The sequence below is a fragment of the Pteropus vampyrus genome, unplaced genomic scaffold, assembly GCF_000151845.1.
Source record: "Pteropus vampyrus isolate Shadow unplaced genomic scaffold, Pvam_2.0 Scaffold20, whole genome shotgun sequence".
In the NCBI taxonomy this organism is placed as follows: Eukaryota; Metazoa; Chordata; class Mammalia; order Chiroptera; family Pteropodidae; genus Pteropus; species Pteropus vampyrus.
Genome location: NW_011888801.1, coordinates 5,441,292 through 5,459,848, shown reverse-complemented (window position 1 = coordinate 5,459,848; position 18,557 = coordinate 5,441,292). Strand labels below are relative to the sequence as shown.

Below are 18,557 nucleotides of genomic sequence, written 5' to 3'. Positions count from 1 at the left end.
GATCAAGAAGAGGAAAGCCTGGGTCCCATGGCTCAGAAAGAGTTGGGGAAGAGGCAAGGTTCTGGAAAATAAGTGCTACAGGTTATTTCCAGGCAGGTGGAGCCTCAGTAGCTTTGCAATTTTCAATGACCAATAGTTATCAGAAAAAGTAGATTGGTTCTGTGGGAGCCCAGGACCAGTGAGAAAGGAGCAAGGCTACTGGCAGTCTGATGGGGACTTGCAGACTCTATAGTAGCATCTCAGCACCATCCATGGGGGGCAGGCTTGAGGGCCAAAGTGCCTGGAAGACAAGTCCAGGAAGCCAGGTGTTCCACCCTCTCTAGCACTTGCAATAGCTTCCAGAACTCACATGTCCAAGGAAGAAGAGGGCTGCAAATACACAGAGTCCCGTGTGTATCACCTGGGTGGAATGGGAACCAGAAATAGAAATTAAATTGTTATAGGAAAATTGAGGAAATTGAATTTCTTGCACACCTGAGCTTTTAACCAATATTCTCAGCCACCAAAATGAGTGAAGTTTCAGGAACATTCCATGTGACTGACTGAAGGTATGAGAATACAGAAGGGCATCTGCCAGGAACTACCTGGGAGCACAGAGCACTCTCTTTCACCTTCTACCTCTGAGGGGTCTGGAGAGGAGCAGCAGCAGGTTCTTATAGGGCCTTGCACTGAAACCTCACACCACTTTCTAACTCCCTGAGGCCTGAGGCTTTGTCCCCATTGGTCATAGGCCCTTGATGTTATAAGATAAATGAGAGGCTATGCAATGTAAAATTGTTAGTGCTGTGCCTGGTGCAGATTAAGCAAGCTCTCAATAAATAGTGGTTATTGTTTTTACCATGATCACAGAAAATACATCTTTCTGCTTCTCCCCTCTCCTTGGCATGTCCCTCACTCTTATCCTTTCCACCCCACCCTCTCAAAAAGGGCCTCCCACTAGTCAATTTGACTTGTACTTGGCAGGTGGTTGTTAACATTTCTCCTAGCTGTCACTTTTCACTGAGGACAAGTCATGGTCATCACAGCCCCATCCACAGCACCTATCAGCAGGGAAGGAAAGGGAACCCTGAGCAGTTGTGGGGTCATTGGCAGGGCCAGGTTGCCCTCTGGTCCCTGGATGTTGCCTTGGAAAGTGCTATACCTGGAAGGGCCTCCAGAGGAAAGGGCACTCACACCTGGTTCTACGGAGGGGGAAGCAGTCCAGAAGAGATGGGGCATGACAATGGCCACTCTCCAAGCAAACCAGAGAACAGGCTAGAAGCCTGCTGCCTTTCCACACTCTGCTTCTGCCCTGGCTGGACTCAGAGAGGAGGAGGGGAAAGACTGCTGATTCCTCACATCTAATGATGATATCACTTACTTCCTTGGATCCAGTCCCAAAAGGGTAGTCCTGAGAAGTCAGGAGGCATCAAAGCCACCAGATAATCCCCCTGCATGCTCTCCAGAGACCTGCACCGAGCTAATAAATTCAACTTAGCCTCTTTTCCCAGGCCCTGCAGAGTGGCAGCCAGACCCTGAGCTGCCTGACAGCCTGGAGGACCTAGAGGCTCCATGAGGTCCCATCAGGTGGACAGGTGAAAGGGATATTGTCCTTGCGTTGTCTGTAGGTTCTGTCAGGGAAATTCCAATCTGAAGGGTTGTCAGCTCTTTTCATTAATGCTGCCTGTGGGTCTGCCCTGTGCCTGGCGTGGAAGGGCTACAGTAAAGGAGAGGGGCTTTCTCAGGATATCCCCATGCAGGAGCCCCCATTTCTGTAGATGGCTGCACCTTAGCCATACTCCTTCCATTTCTTTCTCTTTGCCTTCTCATCCCATCCATGCACAAGTTCTAATCATCTGACAGCCTTGGTGTCCCTGTAGCCATCTGTACACTTGGGGCCATAGTACCTTGTGCCTGTAGGCAAGAGTCTGCCTGGCCCTCCTCTCTACTCATCTTCTCCTGCACATACCTGCCTTTGCTAGGTGACCAGAAGTCTAACATCCAGGTGACGTCTCCCCCTGTATAATCATAGTCACTCTAAGAAGTCCTAGCCATGCAGTTTTGTGGTGGTGATGGAACCCAAATCAGCTTATTCCAGGCCTGGGGGTCCATATTCTCCCCCCAAGTCTCCACTCCACTCCCCACCCCCCCAACGGGTGTTACTGGCTTGGTTTTAGTAAGTCAAGTTCAAGGTCTGGCCTCTGCCTTTCTCCTCTGCCTCTACCTGCTCAGCCTACTGTCAACTGCATGATGCAGTAGAAGGTAGAATGCCAAAGAGATAACTACAGGGCAGCAAGAAATTGCCTTATAGGTGACAGGAGACCTTTGACTGCAATGCCAGCCTAAGGTTTAAAAGGCAGTTGATGTGCAGTGGAACACTATGCAACAGTGAAAAAGAGCAAAGGACAACTGAACACAAGAATACGGCTACAAGTCACAAGCTAACATTGAGAGAGAGAAGCCAGGCACAGAGGAGTACCAAGGTCTCTGGGGGTGCTGACCATGTCTTGTCTCTTGATCACAGTACTGGTTACACAGATGAAATCACTCTTTGTGAAATTCCATCAAGTAGGACACGTACAATTCATGACCTGTTCTGCAAGTATATTATACCTCAACCAAAAATTTACAGAAAAGGCAGTAAACCTGCACCTCCGGGCTCTTCTGGCCTGTCAGATTTCCCACTATATGCAGAATTGGTTGAGTTCTAAACTTCAAACACACTTCAAAGTAAAGATGTCTAGAGATGCATGCTCCCTGTCCTTCCTTGGCTCTGCTCGTTTGCTCTTCAGTAGCAAACTGAAGTGAGGGCAACTACAAACCAAATCCAAGTTATTCTCACTCGTCCTTTAATCCAGACCCAATAATCTGGTTTAGCTCACAAATAGGCCAGCCCCAAACCTCAAAAGCAAGGCTGCTTCCTGTGCATAAGGATGAGGTCATGCAACTCAGCATCTCTCTAAATATCAAACCAATTAACTAATTAGTTAATCACCCAGCATTTTGTGCCCACTCTTTTTTTTTTACACCTACGGTACCTGGTCTTCCTAGGTGGTCTCCCATCCAAGTAGTAACCAGGCCCAACACCACTTAGCTTCCAAGATCAAACGAGATCGGGCATGTTCAGGGTGGCATGGCTGTAGACTGTACCCACTCTTATATAAAATATAATCTGTCCGAACCCCTTCACTTTTACTGAGGCCACTTTTACGAGAGCAGGAGCTTGCCCAAGGTCATTTTGTAACTCTTCTGTGGACATATCCCGGGTCCTCACTTAGCCCTCCTCAAGGGCCAAGACTAGGTCTCCCACCCAGCAACCCCACTGGCCCTACACATAGTTGCCCTTCAACAACTGGAAATGGGGTTGTTTAGAGGCTTCCTTCTTTTAAAAGACTTCTTACATGGTAAGGCTTAAACCAAAAGAGGACTCTCACTGGATTTCGGGTGTGCTGGAGGTAGTGGTGGGGAAAGGACATTTCTGGGGCCTCCAAGGGGAATCACGGAATGCTGGCAGACTTTATCCCATTCCCTGCAAGAGGCAGGCACAGATGGCATCCACCCCAGACTGTTATTTATAAGGCTGTTCAACACTGTGTGCTCCTATCAGAGAGTAGAATGGGTTGTTCCTTCCTGCCCTGTGCCCAATTCCCCAGTGGCTTCTGGAAAGCATGCCTTTGCAGCAACCACCCAGGGGTTGGTCAGTACAATTCTTGGGACAAATGCCACCTGATTGGCAGTGGGGAGGGGAAGAAAAGGGGAGAAACTTTGCTTGTGGCCCTTCCAAAGCAACTGAGGCCCAACATCCTCTCTCCTTTGTTTATCCATTCTCACCTCTGCTCATTCATTCACATCTCACTCACTCTTTGCTCCATTCTTCAGGTCACACTCATCCCTCATTACTCCTTTATTTATTTATTTATTTATTCATTCGTTCATTCATTCATTCACTTGCTCATTCGTTCCTTCATTTATCCTTTCACCCCTTGATTGGCTCTCTCTTCATTCTCCTCTCCTTTCTTTCAATCATTGCATTGACTCATATCTTCTTCCAGTCCCACACTGTCATTTTCTTCTTTGTGCACTATGGTAGGCATTACCATGTTCTGATATTTCAGGCTTTCCCCCTTCTAGGCAGATGGAGGACTCTTACTTGCTGGACCCCTTGGGGTAGATGATCAGCTCTAACCAATGGGTTACCAGTGGAGTTGACATGCATCCCCTCTGAAGTAGAGCAATTAAATTGCCAGTGCGAGGCCCTCCAGGTTATCTTTTTTTAACTCTGTCACAATGACCAGCGACATTCCAGACAGTGGCTTCTCTAAAGAGCCTGAATTGCAGAGTGAGGAATGCATGGAGCCAAGCTCCCAGCCACCCACAGCAGCCATGGAGATGCCCCACTCACATCCACTTCCAGAGAACCTCCTGTGGGAGGAGAGCTGATTGACAGTTGTCAGCTATGCCCACCATATTTATGTCGGCTACATGTACTTTCCTAGGGTTGCTCCCCACAAATAACTAGTATCCATGACTGGGATACTAGAGCTGGGCCACTCCTGCTCAGTGTAGGATTTTACTAATGGCCAACTTCTGCTTAGGTGCTCCCATCAGCTTGGTCCACAGTTTCTCAGAAATGCACCATAGTCAGGCTCTTCCTGCCCAATCTTTCCTTCCCTCTCTTCTTTCACAGGCCTCAGACCTATGTTGTGGTTGAGGGTTCTCCCCACCCTCTCCTGTTCCTCCACCTTTTATCTTTTATAGGTACTTCTAATAAAGGCATATCTAGATCCAGCCTGGAGCCTGTTTCTCAGAGGACCTAAATGGACAAATGGCATGGAGCATGAGCAAAAACTAACACTTTGTTATTTGTTTATTTCTGTGGCATAACCTAGCTTTATTCATTCATTCATTCATTCTCTCATCCAGCCACTCAACCTACACTCAGCAACAGGTGGTTTCCCCACCTGTCACCTATTCATTGACTTTACTCTCACATCTTCACTCACCTGTCATATGAGCAGCTCTGGCTCTTAGTGTGTAGGTTCCCTTGGTAACCCGGTTCCTGATAAATGTGAGCCCCCTGTCTGCCCACTCCCAGACCCTTTCTAATGTCTATGGACACTGTCAAGGTGGACCTAGTGCCTGACTCCAGTGAGTGGAGTGCAGTCCTCCTAGATAAAAGCCACCCAGATGAAAACCTAAGCAATGTCACCTAGTCCCAGGCTGTGAAAGAAAGGGCCTCACCTCATGCTAGAAATGAAGCAAACAAATCTAAATGCAAACAGCCAAGACAAGATTTGGAAAGGAGACACAGCAGGGACTAGTGTTGTTAAGTCAGCCCCTCATCCCTGACCCTTCACTCTGTCTAAGTGATGCACTCATCTGTGGCCCCACCACACATATCCGGAGCTTTATGTCCTTCCTACTTGGCCTGTGAGGTGTGTTTTTATAGGGCATTTGGGAATCCAACAACCTTCCCAAGGCCCCTGGGACCTGCATCTTCCCTTTTTCTGCCACTCCTTTCCTGGAGGTGCTAACAGTCAGATAAATAACTCCTGACTCTTCTTTCCCTGATCCACCCTCCATATGGCCTCCAGAGTGTTCTGCTAAAAGATAACATTCATATCCCATTAAGAGCCCTCCATAGCTTCCCATCACCTTAAGGAGAAAGCTAAACACTTAGCATGATTTTTCATGGCCCTCCTGAGCCCAACACCAGCCAGCTCTCCTCCTCTGCACCTCCCCAAAGCACACACACTACACACATCTAATCCTCTGGCTGCCTCTCTGTGCCGAGGGAGCATGGGCTTGGACTTTCACTCTTTGACTTTGCTTATTCCTTCCCTCTGCCTGAAGCACCTTCCATGCTGCTTCTCCACCTGACACAGTCCACCTCGTTCCTAAGGGTGAGCTTCTTTGTGACTCCTAACTCAACTTCCCTGAAGTGCGTGCAGCACTGGTCTGGCTCCTATAGCGTGTGTTTAGGGCAGGGACAATCTCTTGCTTCCCTGCCTGGCTCCCTCCGAGACATTGATGTTGAGAAGAAGTTTTGGACTTGATATGGGCAGGGCTTGGTTTGCATCACAGCTCTGCCACCTTGAGAAAGTTACCTTAGCTCTTAGAGTCTCCGTTTCTCCATCTATAGGGTGAAAATAATAACACTAAGCCCCTGGTAGAGTGGTTGTGAGGACCGAAAAAGATAAACAGTATGTGTATCCACAGCCATAGGAAATGGTCTGGGACAATACATACCATGAAGATAACCGGTTGTCTGTGGATAGGTGAGATTTATGGGATCATTTCTGCCTTTGTTTTCCTTAGCTGAGTTTTCTGTGTGTGTGTGTGTGTGTGTGTGTGTGTGTGTGTGTGTGTGTGTGTGTGTATTAAATAATAAGCATGAACTGCTTTCATAATGAGAAAAAAAATTAAAGATATATATATTTCACCAGGAGAAATGAGTATGTGAATGTGCCTGGCTTGCAACAGGTTACCTGCTTCCAGGAGGGCTGTGGGCTCACCTTGTCTTGTGCATCCTCAGCACCTCCCCTAGTGGCTGGTAACTAGTGGGCATCGGTGAACTTATTTGGCCCGACTCTGTCGTTTGGGAGATGTCGAGCCTAAAGTCCAGAGAAGGAATGGACTCACCCAAAGCCACATGTGAAATGAGTCTCACGGAAGGGTTGAACCCCAGACTTCAAGCCCCCATCCCAGGCTCTTCTCCCACTGGTAGGGACCAGGCAGAAAGGGGCAATTGACAGTAGCCCAGCAGCCCCTTTCTTCCTACATAGTCTGTTCTTCGGGTTGGGTCACCAAGCCCCATCCTGGCCCAGACTGGGTTGGTTCTAGCTCTCGAGTGATTGCAACCTATGTCCCGGAATCTGACTTCAAAGATCATAAGACACACCAAGGTGTTGGAGCATTGGTATAAAGATGAATTTATTAATATGATATATTGAAAGAGTTTCTTCAACTTAAAAGTTTATTTTTCCTTCTGATTTTAAAAGAAATTAAAATATTTTTTGTGGGGATGTGAGAGTACTATGAGCTCTAGGCACCGAGCCCAGTGTGCCAGTTGGAGCAGTTGGCCCTGCACACACCTCTTAAAGCACCCATTGCTGAATTTGTACAACCGGGCAGCCTGAGACCTGGCTCTGGCAGTCACGAGAAGCAAAATCTCTGCTCTTATGTAGACCCCTGGCCCAGTGTGGGTGGCTGGCATGGCCTCTAAACCTCAGCTGAGAGAATAAAATGCACTCCACTCCCGAGGCTGAGTTTCATTCCCAGCCTGCCCCCTGGTTCCTTGCCAGTGACTGGAGTTTGAGAAGCATGCTTTGTGTGGCTCCTGGCCGCATATCTGGCCATTTCAAAGGGCTTTTTCTCCTGGGGCAGGCAAAGCCAACAAGGAGAATGAACTGATACCTCTCTGCAGGCTATCTCTCTCCCTGACTCCCCTTCCCTGACCCCAGACTCTCCTGCTCCACTCTCCCACAAATCTCTAGAGATCCCAGAGTGGTGCTGAGAGAAGAAGCCCCAGTCCTCTGCTCTGCAAAATGCACAACCAGACAACATCAATGGTTTTAGACTTTTTCCTTGCCATAAAGCCTTTTCTTGCAATGAGTTCCTACATGAGAACCCAGTAGGTAAAAAGCATAGAGAGCTGTTCTGGTTGAATAAGGAGTACACTCACTAAAGGGCTCCCCCAGAACCCCAAAGGTCCTAGGAGATACTTTTAGAAAACTGCTAGGTTAGATAATCTCTGGGCCCCAGAGTGGGGAGGTAATGGCCTAAGTTCCTCAGCTAGTGGTCAGCCGTCCTATTCTGGGCCAGAGAGACAAAGGTTGGGGCAGGGATGAGAACAGGAAGCCAGAGTGAGTTGGTAGGGATGTATCTTCATAGGGGTGAGCAGAGGAAATTAGAGTGAGAGTGAGATCTTGTCCTGGGGAATAAGAGGGTGTGACCCTCTTACACAGCAGTCATGTGCACAGCAGTCATGGGCACAACAGTCATTGACATGGTGGTCATGGGCACGGGGTCATGAACACGGAGGTCATGGACATAGTGGTCATGAACAGAGCAGTCATAGATACTGATCATGGGCACTGTGGTCAAGGATACGAGGTCATAGGATAGTAGTCATGGACGCAGTGGTCATGGGCACCATTGCCATGCACATAGTGGTCATGGACACTATGCTTGTGCATATCATGGTCATGCACAGCCCATGGGGTCATTTCTGCTGAACCCATTAGTGCACTGGCTGCAAGTCCCCACTCCTCCTTGGGAACTTTATGGAAAGCTAATCCCCACATAGCTGGGACATTAAATCATTGCTTCTTCTGTCTCTGGGCTGCTCAGGTACATCTGGCTTCATTTAGTCTCCCCCAACGAACAGAAACACATGTGGGCCCTGGCGCGCCTCTGAGGTGGGAGTCTGTGTGTAAGGGTTTCTGCAGTGGGTGGGGCTGAGGGGCTATGAAGCAGGATCTAAGGCATTTCTTTCAAAAGTGTGTTTTTTGGCACACAGTATCCTATGAGATGTTAATTAGGTTCTATGGAAAAAAGGTTTCCTCGGTCAAGTAAATTTGGCAAACTCTGCATTGAACAAAAGTAAGCAGAGAATTATGGGATTTCTCAGACTTTGATAGGTGACCCTGACTGGAAGAGAGAAAGTACAGTGTTTCCTAAACATCTTTTGCTGGAGTATCAGAAGGTTTTTGGCTGCAGGTGAACAGGAAATCCAATTCTAAACAGGTTAAACTCTCCAGGAAGTTTTTAGCTCCTACAATAGGAAGTCCAGAGATGGGCACTTCCAGCACTTGGTAGCCACAATGCCATCAAAGCCAGAGCCCCTCCACCCTCCTCCGTGTTCTCCTTGGGATGGTTACCCTCATGGGTCCAAGATGGCAGTTGAAATTCCAGAATGCCCATGTGGACTCTACAACAGCCAGAGCAGAGAGATGCTTTCCTCCCAAACATCTTTTGTGAGCAAAGTAAACTTTCCCCACAACTCTCCCAAAAGACTTTCTCCACGTTTCCTTGGCCAGAATTGTGATACTTGCTCCTACTGATAATAATGACAAGTTGTTTTAGACCCATGGTTTCCAAACTGTGGGCTGAAGTACCCCAGATTGCCAGTAAAGAAAATTAGGGTGCTACAGGATGTTTACAATTTTCAAGGGAAACACAGCAATACTGGACAACACATGAACTACTAGTTCACGTTCCTTCATAGTTTCCACATTAGATCATGCTACATTCCTTTGATGATATCATATCTTTGAGAAGCAGTGTTTGGTGGTTGCTATAATAAAAACAAGCACTGAATGAAAACCAACAAGGGTAGTGATGTCCAATCTAAATCCAACATTTGAGAAATTGTGCAGTGTCCAATAGGTACATTAGTACATCCCATCAGTACATAATTGTAGTTATTTTAAAATAAATTTAAATTATTAATTTTTCTTTCACTTTATGTACATTGTTTTTGCAGTTGGTTAATAAGCTATTCCAGCATAAATATTTATTAAGTTGTTTCAGCCTAACCAAGCAGAGTATTAGATGTTTCTTTTAGCATAGAGGCATGCTTGAGAAAAGTTACTGAGACAAAGGGCCTGTGAACAGAAAAAGTTTGAGAATTTCTGGGTTAGACTTATCATGGTTTACTCTTGGTGACAGGGACTGGGGTTCGAGCCTGCCTCACCTGAAGCCTATGAGCAACCCTTATAAAGAAAGAAAGAGGGGGATGTGTTAGGAAGACACACAACGGTGGCTGCTAAACTAGGGCACCATTCCTGCCCTGTGCAGAGAACTGGTGTTCAGCCGAGCACACGTTCAAAATTGCTGATACAGGAGAGCGATTCTGTTCTGCAGCCTTCTTTCTTCCCGGCTGCATAATTGCTGCCTGGGACTTGGTGATCCCACCCACCCACTGAATGCCTGCTGTCTGGGAAGCCTCCGGGGGCAGCTGATGGCAACATTTCACATTCCCCATCCTTCTGCTTCACCAACTCTGCTCTACCCGGCTCACTTCTCTCTGCCCACCAGAGGCAGATGGAGACCTTGCAGCTCCCCTAGACATGCTCAGACACCAACTTCTATCTTCTTGCCAGACCTGAACAGGTACCCGCGCTCTGAGAGAGGCCACAGGCCAGCCTGTGCTGCCCAGACTCCCATCTGAGCTTATGAAGTGTGGAGTCTCCACAGGGACTCTCTCAGTCTCCTGCATCAGATCTAGCCTGAATGCCATTGAACATCTACTACTAGCCAGACCTAGCTCAGCCCTCACTCCTGGCCTGGCTATTTACCACATCCCTCCCCATTCTCACTCCACTCCAACTGCTGGCTCATTCCTGCCCTAGGATCTTGGCGTTTGCAGTATCCACAACCTAGGAGGCCCTGCGCAACCCTGCCTCCCTTTCATCCTGAAACAGCTTCTACCCTACTCATGCCCTTCACTTGCATTCACATTGCTCTGTTGCATTATCATCTCAATGTGAAAGGAGCCTATGTATTTCTTTACTGCTTGTCTTTTGGCTGCCTGCCCTGCTAGAGAAGGAGGAGGCTCTCGTGAGGATGAAACCCATCTAGACACACTCATTCCCATTTCTGAAGCAATGCCTGGCACTTAGACAATACCCCTTCGATATTTGTTCAATGAATAGACAATCCTCACAACAGCCCTAGGACACCGGCATCATGCCCCCATTTCACAGATGAGGGAGGTAAAGCCCTGAGAGCGTTGTGAGCCATGCCACAGCCTAGAGAGGGCAGAGTCAGTCTCTTCCTTCCCATGTAACCAGGGTGTCCCTTTCCAGCTGTCCAACTAACCCCAGTGCTTCTGGTCATTTATAGGAAAATGAAGAAGACAGGCCAAGTATGCAAATACTCTGGATTCCTACAGCCATCCCCTGGCTGAATGCCCTCATGGGTGTACAGGCAGAGTCCTGCGTAAGTGGCAGGACACCAGCAGGTCAGGACTGACTTGGCCATTCCCCTTTCTGTGGCCTTAGGCAGACACATATCTCCCCTCACTATTGGCCTACCTTGGCAATAGGGCTGGCTTAACTTGACATATCACTGTCTTCTACTCCTGATTCCAGAATCCCACATCCAAGAGAACACAGCATGTTCACAGCAGGAGGAAATGAGAGGCATCCGCCCCCAGCAGCCCCCATACTCTACTGTTCTTTCTTTTCCTGGGGCTGTTTCTTCACTCTACCTGGGATCCAAGAAGCAGCCACACTTTGCTCCTACCTGCTAAACTATACCTCCTCGAGGACAAGGTTATACATGAACAGCTGCATTTACAGATGAGGACCCCACCTTTCCTAGGGTCACACTGCAGAAGGTTACAGAGTCAGAGTTTGAATTCTGATCATCAGACAGCTAGACCCAAGCTCTGACTGCCACCATGTGTGAGACGTGAGGTTCCCACACCAACTGCAGACTCATTCCCGTGTCCTGCACACCATGCTGTCCTCTCTGAGCTTCTCCAGATGCCAAACTGCCTGACGAATGGACCATTTTCCCTGTAGGTGGTAAGTACCAGACAGAGAGGTTTCTCAGGGAGTTATTTCTAGAGCTTCTCACAAAAGCAGAGCTCTGAAGAGTTTTCTTAAAAAAAAGAAAAAATTCCTCCATGAGAGGCTACAATGAAAGAGGACATGTAGCTCATTTATGTCACATTCTTCATCTGAACCCAGAGGGGACAGTCGGCCCTTTCCACAGGTGTCTCTGCCCAACCCCAGGACACTAGGCCAAGTTAATGTAATTTTAAAAACATTGTTGACAATGCAGATGGTTCCTGCATCTGCTTTTCTGAATGATCTGAGCCTCCTCGGGGGGAAGGGGAGAGCTGAGCTGTGTCTGCTTTTCCTTTCCTTCTCAGACACACTATGCTGGGCTACAGCACCTTTGGGGCTGCTAGAAGCTGATTTCCATATTCACTTTTAGACCCTGGCCAGGTGGACAAAGGCCCAGTGCATCCAAGGCCCGGTGGTCCTGATGTGATGTCTGTGTTCAACAGGGACACCCCACAGTAGACACAGCACTGAATCATCAATCACATCAGCCATGGCCCTTCCCCAGCCTGAAAAGCCAGCTGGTCAACCCCAGAGTCTGCATTTCTAAGGCTGGCCTGACTACCAAGTGCTATGTGACCTTACATAGGTTACTTGAACTTTCTGAGTCTCCAAGGTCATTTTCTGCTTTTACTGGTTAAGAAAAACTATGCCTCCCTACCTAAAAATACAGTCACTCCATAGTAGTTTGGGAATAGAGAAATGGAATCAAGAAAATGAAATTGTGTTTTTTTCTCCTATATTGGGCAATCCTGGGACATGGCATAGCTTCAACATGGGTTTCTCGCCAAGGAAAGGATCTTTTGTTATGGTACTGACTCCTAGAAGAGAAGCCAGAGACAGGCAAGGGGAAGGGCAGACACACAGAGCTCCTCCAATGAGGTTCTTGAGATAGCAGAGCAGCAGAACTGAGGTCAAAAGGACCCGTGGTGCCCCGGCCTTGTCTTCAAACCTCTGGGAGCCTGTCCCGAGCAGAGGAACCCGCTGGACAAAAACGAGATAAACATGCAGAAGCTAAAAGAAGACAGGAAAGAAGAACCTTCCATGGCAGGAAGGAAGAACTTTCTAGTGTGCGAACAGTGTGGAGTGGGAAGTAGTGGACTTGGGGTTTGAGCCCCATGCCACCCCAACCCTTAGATATGCAGGTGGCTGGTATACATGAGGTATACATGCTGGCATACGTGAGGTCCTTAGCAAAGCAGCCACCACATGGAAGCTGCTGTGGCTGAGAGTCCTGTAGTGGACACTGATGCTGCTGTAGGATGCTGCAGAACTGAAACAAGTTACCCTTAAATTTCTCCCTGAGACTCAGAGAGATCACCAATACTGGCCCAGGCTTACACGTCATACCTGTTCTCAGAAGTATGAAGTGACAGCAGTTCAGGCCAGGTAAATGAGCCATAGATGCTTGGAACTGAACAACTCCGTACCCCATTCATTCCCACCCCATCCCCAGAACCCATGTGCCCCACCCAAACCCTCAGAGGACATTCAGCGAGTGCATTTTATACTCTCACCCAGATTCTCAACACAGGGTTCTGTCATGAGTAAGGGTGAAACTGTTCTCACCCTCAGGAAGCTTCCCTGGCTTGGTGATGTGAATAGCTGCAATGGGCATGTCTCCGTCCAACTGGGGCAGAAAGGCTGGGAAAATGAGGTAATGCTGTCATCACTCACCCTGGGTCTGAAGAATGCTTTGATGCTGTGTGGGGAGGGTGGTGTCAAGGATGGGAGGGCTGGGGCCATATTTCCCAGCTAATAAGTAGAGGAAGCAGCCTTCAAGCCCTAGCCTGTCAGACTCCAAAGGCTTCCACTGACCAAGCTGCCTCATGTGAGAGACAAAGGCTTCTACTCATCGGTTCTGGGTTGAGCAGAAAGAGGGAGCAGGTAAGCAGATGCCTCACCTAGAGCTGGAAACAAGTATTACCCCAGACTTTGCCTGCAGGGGTGCTCTCAGGATTGGGAAGGGTGCCTTTCCCCATCTCCTACCAAGTGCTCGAATCCCCCACATCTTCTCTGAGGAGCAGGTTCTGCTTTGAGAGCAGCCTGTCCCACAGAGCACTCGGATTTGCATTCTAGCTCTGACATTCATTGAGGTTAACTCAACCTGACCCCTACCTCAGCCTGTGGTCTGAGTACAAATACCCACTGGATGAGCTGTGGAAAGGCTTAAATGAGGGACCAGCCATGCAGTAGGTGCAAAATAAATGTCACACAGACTCACTACCTTATGTCTAATGACAGGAAACTTGCTCCATTTACAGGGCCACTGTTCCAACTATTTACTTGATTCTGACAGTTAGTGACATCAACTGAGCATAAAAAGAGGCCTCTCTTCTCCATCTTTTGGCACAATATATGCTCTTTGAAGACACAGTTTACCCCTGCCCCTACACCTGTCCCATGATGACTCCACACAGGTACAAAGGCAGGGTTGGGCTTAGCTCCCCCTATGTCAGCACCCCCACCACCGCCCCAGGCCAAACACCCCTGGATTCTACAGGCCTCCTTCAGTGGATGTGGTTTATAGAACCTACACCAGCCCAAGCACCTTCTTTTGGATTTAACATCTGCATGCCTCCCCCATTTGCCCCGCCTTGTGCCCCACATGTGAGCGAGGCTCTCAGCCCTGATGCCCACTCCACACTCAGCCTGTCCAGGGCCAAAGAGAGAGCAGGACCTGGGAGAATGTCTGCAGGGGGAGCTGAGGGATTTCACTGCAGCTCCAACTGCTGGGAAGATGGAATCACCATTCGCTCCGAGAACCTGCACACAGGCCTGGTGTCTGAAGCAGAGCCCCCAATTCTCCACACAGCCATCTTTCTGAGAAGCCAGATGCTCCACTGCCTGCCTGCGCTTCATCAGAATTCAGCAAAAGGGACATAAATAAATAAAGGAAACTCTGCTTAGCTCTTTCCTCCTAACGATCTTCAACATGCAGACGTTTAAAGAGGCAACATTTTTCCAGAGGAACAATGGGCGAGAGGCGGCCAGGCCGTGGAAGAATTTTTTGTCAGATATTATTGTTAGTTGCATTTTTTAAAAAGAAACCAAAGCAGAGGGGACGTCGTTGAGATTTCTATCAGACCCAGGAGGCCTCCTGCTTTTCAACTTTTGTTTATTTGTTTGTTTTTGTCAATACGTTGCTCATGTCTGAAATTTGTGTAGCTCACTCGCAGCTAGAAAAATTCCCCTGTCGGGAGGCAGCGTTTGAAAACACGATCTTTTTAAATTTCTTTCAGCTGGGCCCCTATCGCTGAATCTTTGGTTAATGTAGATTCCTTATTCATGATCTTGCCCCCTCCCCACCTCTGTGCGTCTGATCAGACCGTTGGACATATGGAATTGTTCATGCTCAAAGCAGTTAGCAACGCCCCAGGCCAGACTGGCTTCAGACAAACGTGCCCTTCACCTTTTGGGCAGAGCCCCCCAACCCACATTAATTCTTCTTGGGCAGAGTCTCCATGGCCACAAATATAACCCTCAGGGAACACTGTGCAGGGCCATCAGGGTGTTTTCCCAGGGGGCAGAGGGAGGGAGTTGGGGGTCCTGGACTGCTGCTTCTGGCTTCTCACTGTATGCCGTGTGACCCTGGCAGTTCTCTTCCCCTCTCTGGACTCCTCTGTTACAGTCCAGGGAAGGGTCAGAATAGAAGCAGGAAAAGCTTTGAGTTGGGCAGACAGCCCAGGATCTTTTTGTATGGGGATCCCTGATGACCCAGGACCATCTCTAAACTGGCCCTCTCACACAATAACAGCCAATGGTTGACTCGGGCTGGCCTGTTCCATGGGGGTTCCATATGGGCACGCCTGACTCATTAACCACCCAGACTCACCTCCATAGATTTTGGAAGCATCTTTTTGAGCCAGGAGCTAGCATGAAACAGGCAGAGTCTGCATGTGTGGAGGATCCTCGGCTCTTACTGGTTCTCCTTCCTACCTTTGTGGTGTTGATGAGGCCACAGAGGCCTAGAGAGGTTCTGCCACCTCATTCGCCCAGGTCATAGGATTGCCAAACAAAACTCAGGGTACCCAGTTATTTTAATTTTAGATAGAGAACAAGTAAAATTTTAGTATAAGTATGTCTCAGATGTTGCATGGGACAGACTTATCCTATACGATTTTCATTGTTTATCTGATATGTAAATTAACTAGACGTGTTTTTGTTTTTACTGTATCTGGCAACCCTACCTGGACACAGAGTATATAGGCACCAGAGCTGGGACCAGATCCCAGGCCCCAACCTTAACCCTCACCTCTTTCCCCAGTACCTTCCACCACTCTTTCTTATGGTATCCTCTGCCTACAAAACTCTGAAAGGACCAGGGTCACTACAGTAATGATTGAAAGGAATTGTCCTCATCCTCCCCAGCACTAAACTCTTAAAGATCTGGAGCCAGAAGTGGGTTCTAAACAAATCCAGTGGCTCTCTAATCATCTTGGTGGTTCTGCCAGGACCTAGAGGGGGTTCTAGCATACTATAAACATCAAGAAAGTTTTATGAAATAAATGAATGATTGAATGAATGAATGAATAGAAGAGAGACTGAGCTGCAGTCCTTCTGACTAGCATTTGGAAATGGAATTTATGGGGGCCATGGAGAGTGCTTGCTTATATTAGTAGAATTTTTCCAGTAGAAGCAGCATAATTCTCCCTGCATCCTGCCTCCCCAGCCTCAGGAGCTGAGCAACACAGACATGGGTCCTCTTGAATGAGAGTCTGATCACAGGTGAGGTGGGGAGCTCTGCCATGGGCCAGTCCGGTGCTTGAGTCCCCCGCCCACCTCCACCTCCAATGCCTCTCTGTCCTGGCCCAGTCACTCCTTAGCAGAATCAATAGAGCACTGAAGCAGAGAAGGGTGGGGTAAGAAGTTTGCGAGTGAGCACTGGGCCATGTCCTAAAGTGCCAGCCAGATGGCCATCTGTGCAGTTTGGCCTCCCCAGGCCTGCTGGGGAAGGAAGTATGAAACCAAAGCCAGATGAGGGTGGGGAACCAGCCAAATGCCTCTCTACAGCCTCTTCCAAGCACATGTCACTTCCTCGCCCAGCAGACGTGCCCACATGCATGTGCGTACCCACACATGCACACATACCCTACTGGATCATCTAGCTGGTCGTTTCTGATGGGTCTGGCAGAGAGGACCATTGCTCTGCCCTGACTTCCCAAGATCACAGTCTACCCTGCAAAAGTACAGGGAATGCTCAGAGGACTTTCCAAAGCACCATCCGAGCCCCAGGAACTGCTCACAGTGGCTGGAAATGAGTGAGGTATGGGAGAACAGGCCCCAAAGATAGGATGGTATCATGGGATAGCTCAGAACTCAAGAGTGAGAAGGCCTAATTCTTTCTGGAATCACTTGAGCTCCTCGGAGAAATCTATAACCCTTTCCTCTTTCGGGTCTCAATTACAACATCTGCAAAATGGAGACTCCAACTCCTTTCCTGCCCACCTCATTAGAAAGGAAAACTCCTTGTAGTCTAGAAGGAGTGAGGCAGAACTCACAATCTCTGCTTTCCACATGCTCCTCCAGGATTGAATGGAGGTGTTTCTATTTCATTTGGGTATGCTGTCTTCATATAGCCCAGGGTCTAGTGCTTGTGCAGACAGTTGGGGCCAGAAGAACTCAGATACTGGAGAAGCTGTTACAGACTAGTCTAATGTGTTGCAGCAGCTTGTCGCCTCCCTCATTTTGCCCACTGAACCTTTATTAATGTAGCCCTGACCTACAGAACTTATTGTCAGCTCCAACCCTTTGCCTGTTTCCCAAGCTCTGCTGCTAGCATTCCAGCCCTTTCCTGGGTGGGCCTGGGGCCACATTGTGCCTTGTTCCCAGGCCTGCAGAAATCCTCTCTTTGGGGGCACCTCCGCCAGACCTGGCTGAGCCATGTTACTGAGCCAGGAGGAGATTAGAGTTCCCCACTGAGCCGGAGCTGGAGATTTGGCACAGAAAAGCCTTCCCTTTCAGCTGGGCAGAAAGGAGAGGGAGCAGAGCCAACAGCCCCAGGGCTTCCTGAAGAAACTGCCTCCTGTTTCCTGCGCTTCTGCTGATGGAATAAACTTCCCTCAGCCCTTAGCTTCCCAGATCCTGGAACAGGCTACCCGGCAACCAGGCACCACATGGAGGCATGAGGACCAGTCTCAGGTAGGAGGGACGAGGCTCCCAGCCCAAGTTGCTCTCCCCACCTTACCACTCACCGAACTTGCTCTGTGGCCTCTGACAAGTCCCTTCCCTTCCTGTGGCCTTAATTTTGTAAGCTGTAGAATGGAGCAGGAAAATAGGGTTTGTCCGGTGAAATTTTAGAGCTAAATGGGTCTTAGAGAAGCAGATTCCATGTGGAGAAGGGGAGCGGGGCACCACCATCTTTCCTCTCGTTTCTACTCTCCCTCCAACGCATTCATACTCACTCTCGCTCCTCGGCCACCCTTGTTGCCCTACGTGAACTCTGGGCTCTGGACCTTGACAGATTTAGTAAACCCTGCTCACATGTCAGAGGACAGAGGTAACAACCTGGAAGCACCCCCAAGGTCCAAAGCTGGAACGATATGAGCAACAAAATAAATAATGAGAATATTAAATTATAACTCATGAAATTAATACCCACGAGCCCATACAGTTATAAATAAATAACTGAATAAATAAATGGGGCAGCACTTCCTTATGGAAGAATTCAAATTAATAAATATAGAATGAATTAAGAAAATTTAAAAATTAGCCATTATAATATCACAGTAATAATTATTGCAGACAAGATGCTAAAATTAATAGGTGAAAGTTTGAGGAGAAAGAGAATATTTAAATTGTCTCAAAGTATCTCCCCCAAGGTATTTATCAACTATGAAGGGGAAGAACCCAGCAGATCCCAACTTAACTAGGAGATCAAAGCTACCATCACTAGTAATATGACATCAATATCATGTTGCACCTGATATAATGCACTGAGAAAGGCACATCACCTGTATGGTATACTTGCTAAGAATATATAACCTCGGTCTCATCATGAGG

General features: G+C 48.3%; 1 long non-coding RNA gene and 1 pseudogene across 1 annotated transcript in view; both read right to left on the bottom strand.

The window, feature by feature from the left end:
• LOC111736481 overlaps positions 1-18,557 on the bottom strand; it is a 92,200-nt gene that overhangs the window by 3,383 nt on the left and 70,260 nt on the right. Inside the window, exon 2 of the long non-coding RNA XR_002779187.1 lies at positions 350-400. This is a non-coding gene — a long non-coding RNA (uncharacterized LOC111736481). The remainder of the gene's footprint in view (positions 1-349; positions 401-18,557) is intronic.
• On the bottom strand, positions 3,006-3,124 carry LOC111736632 (annotated as a pseudogene).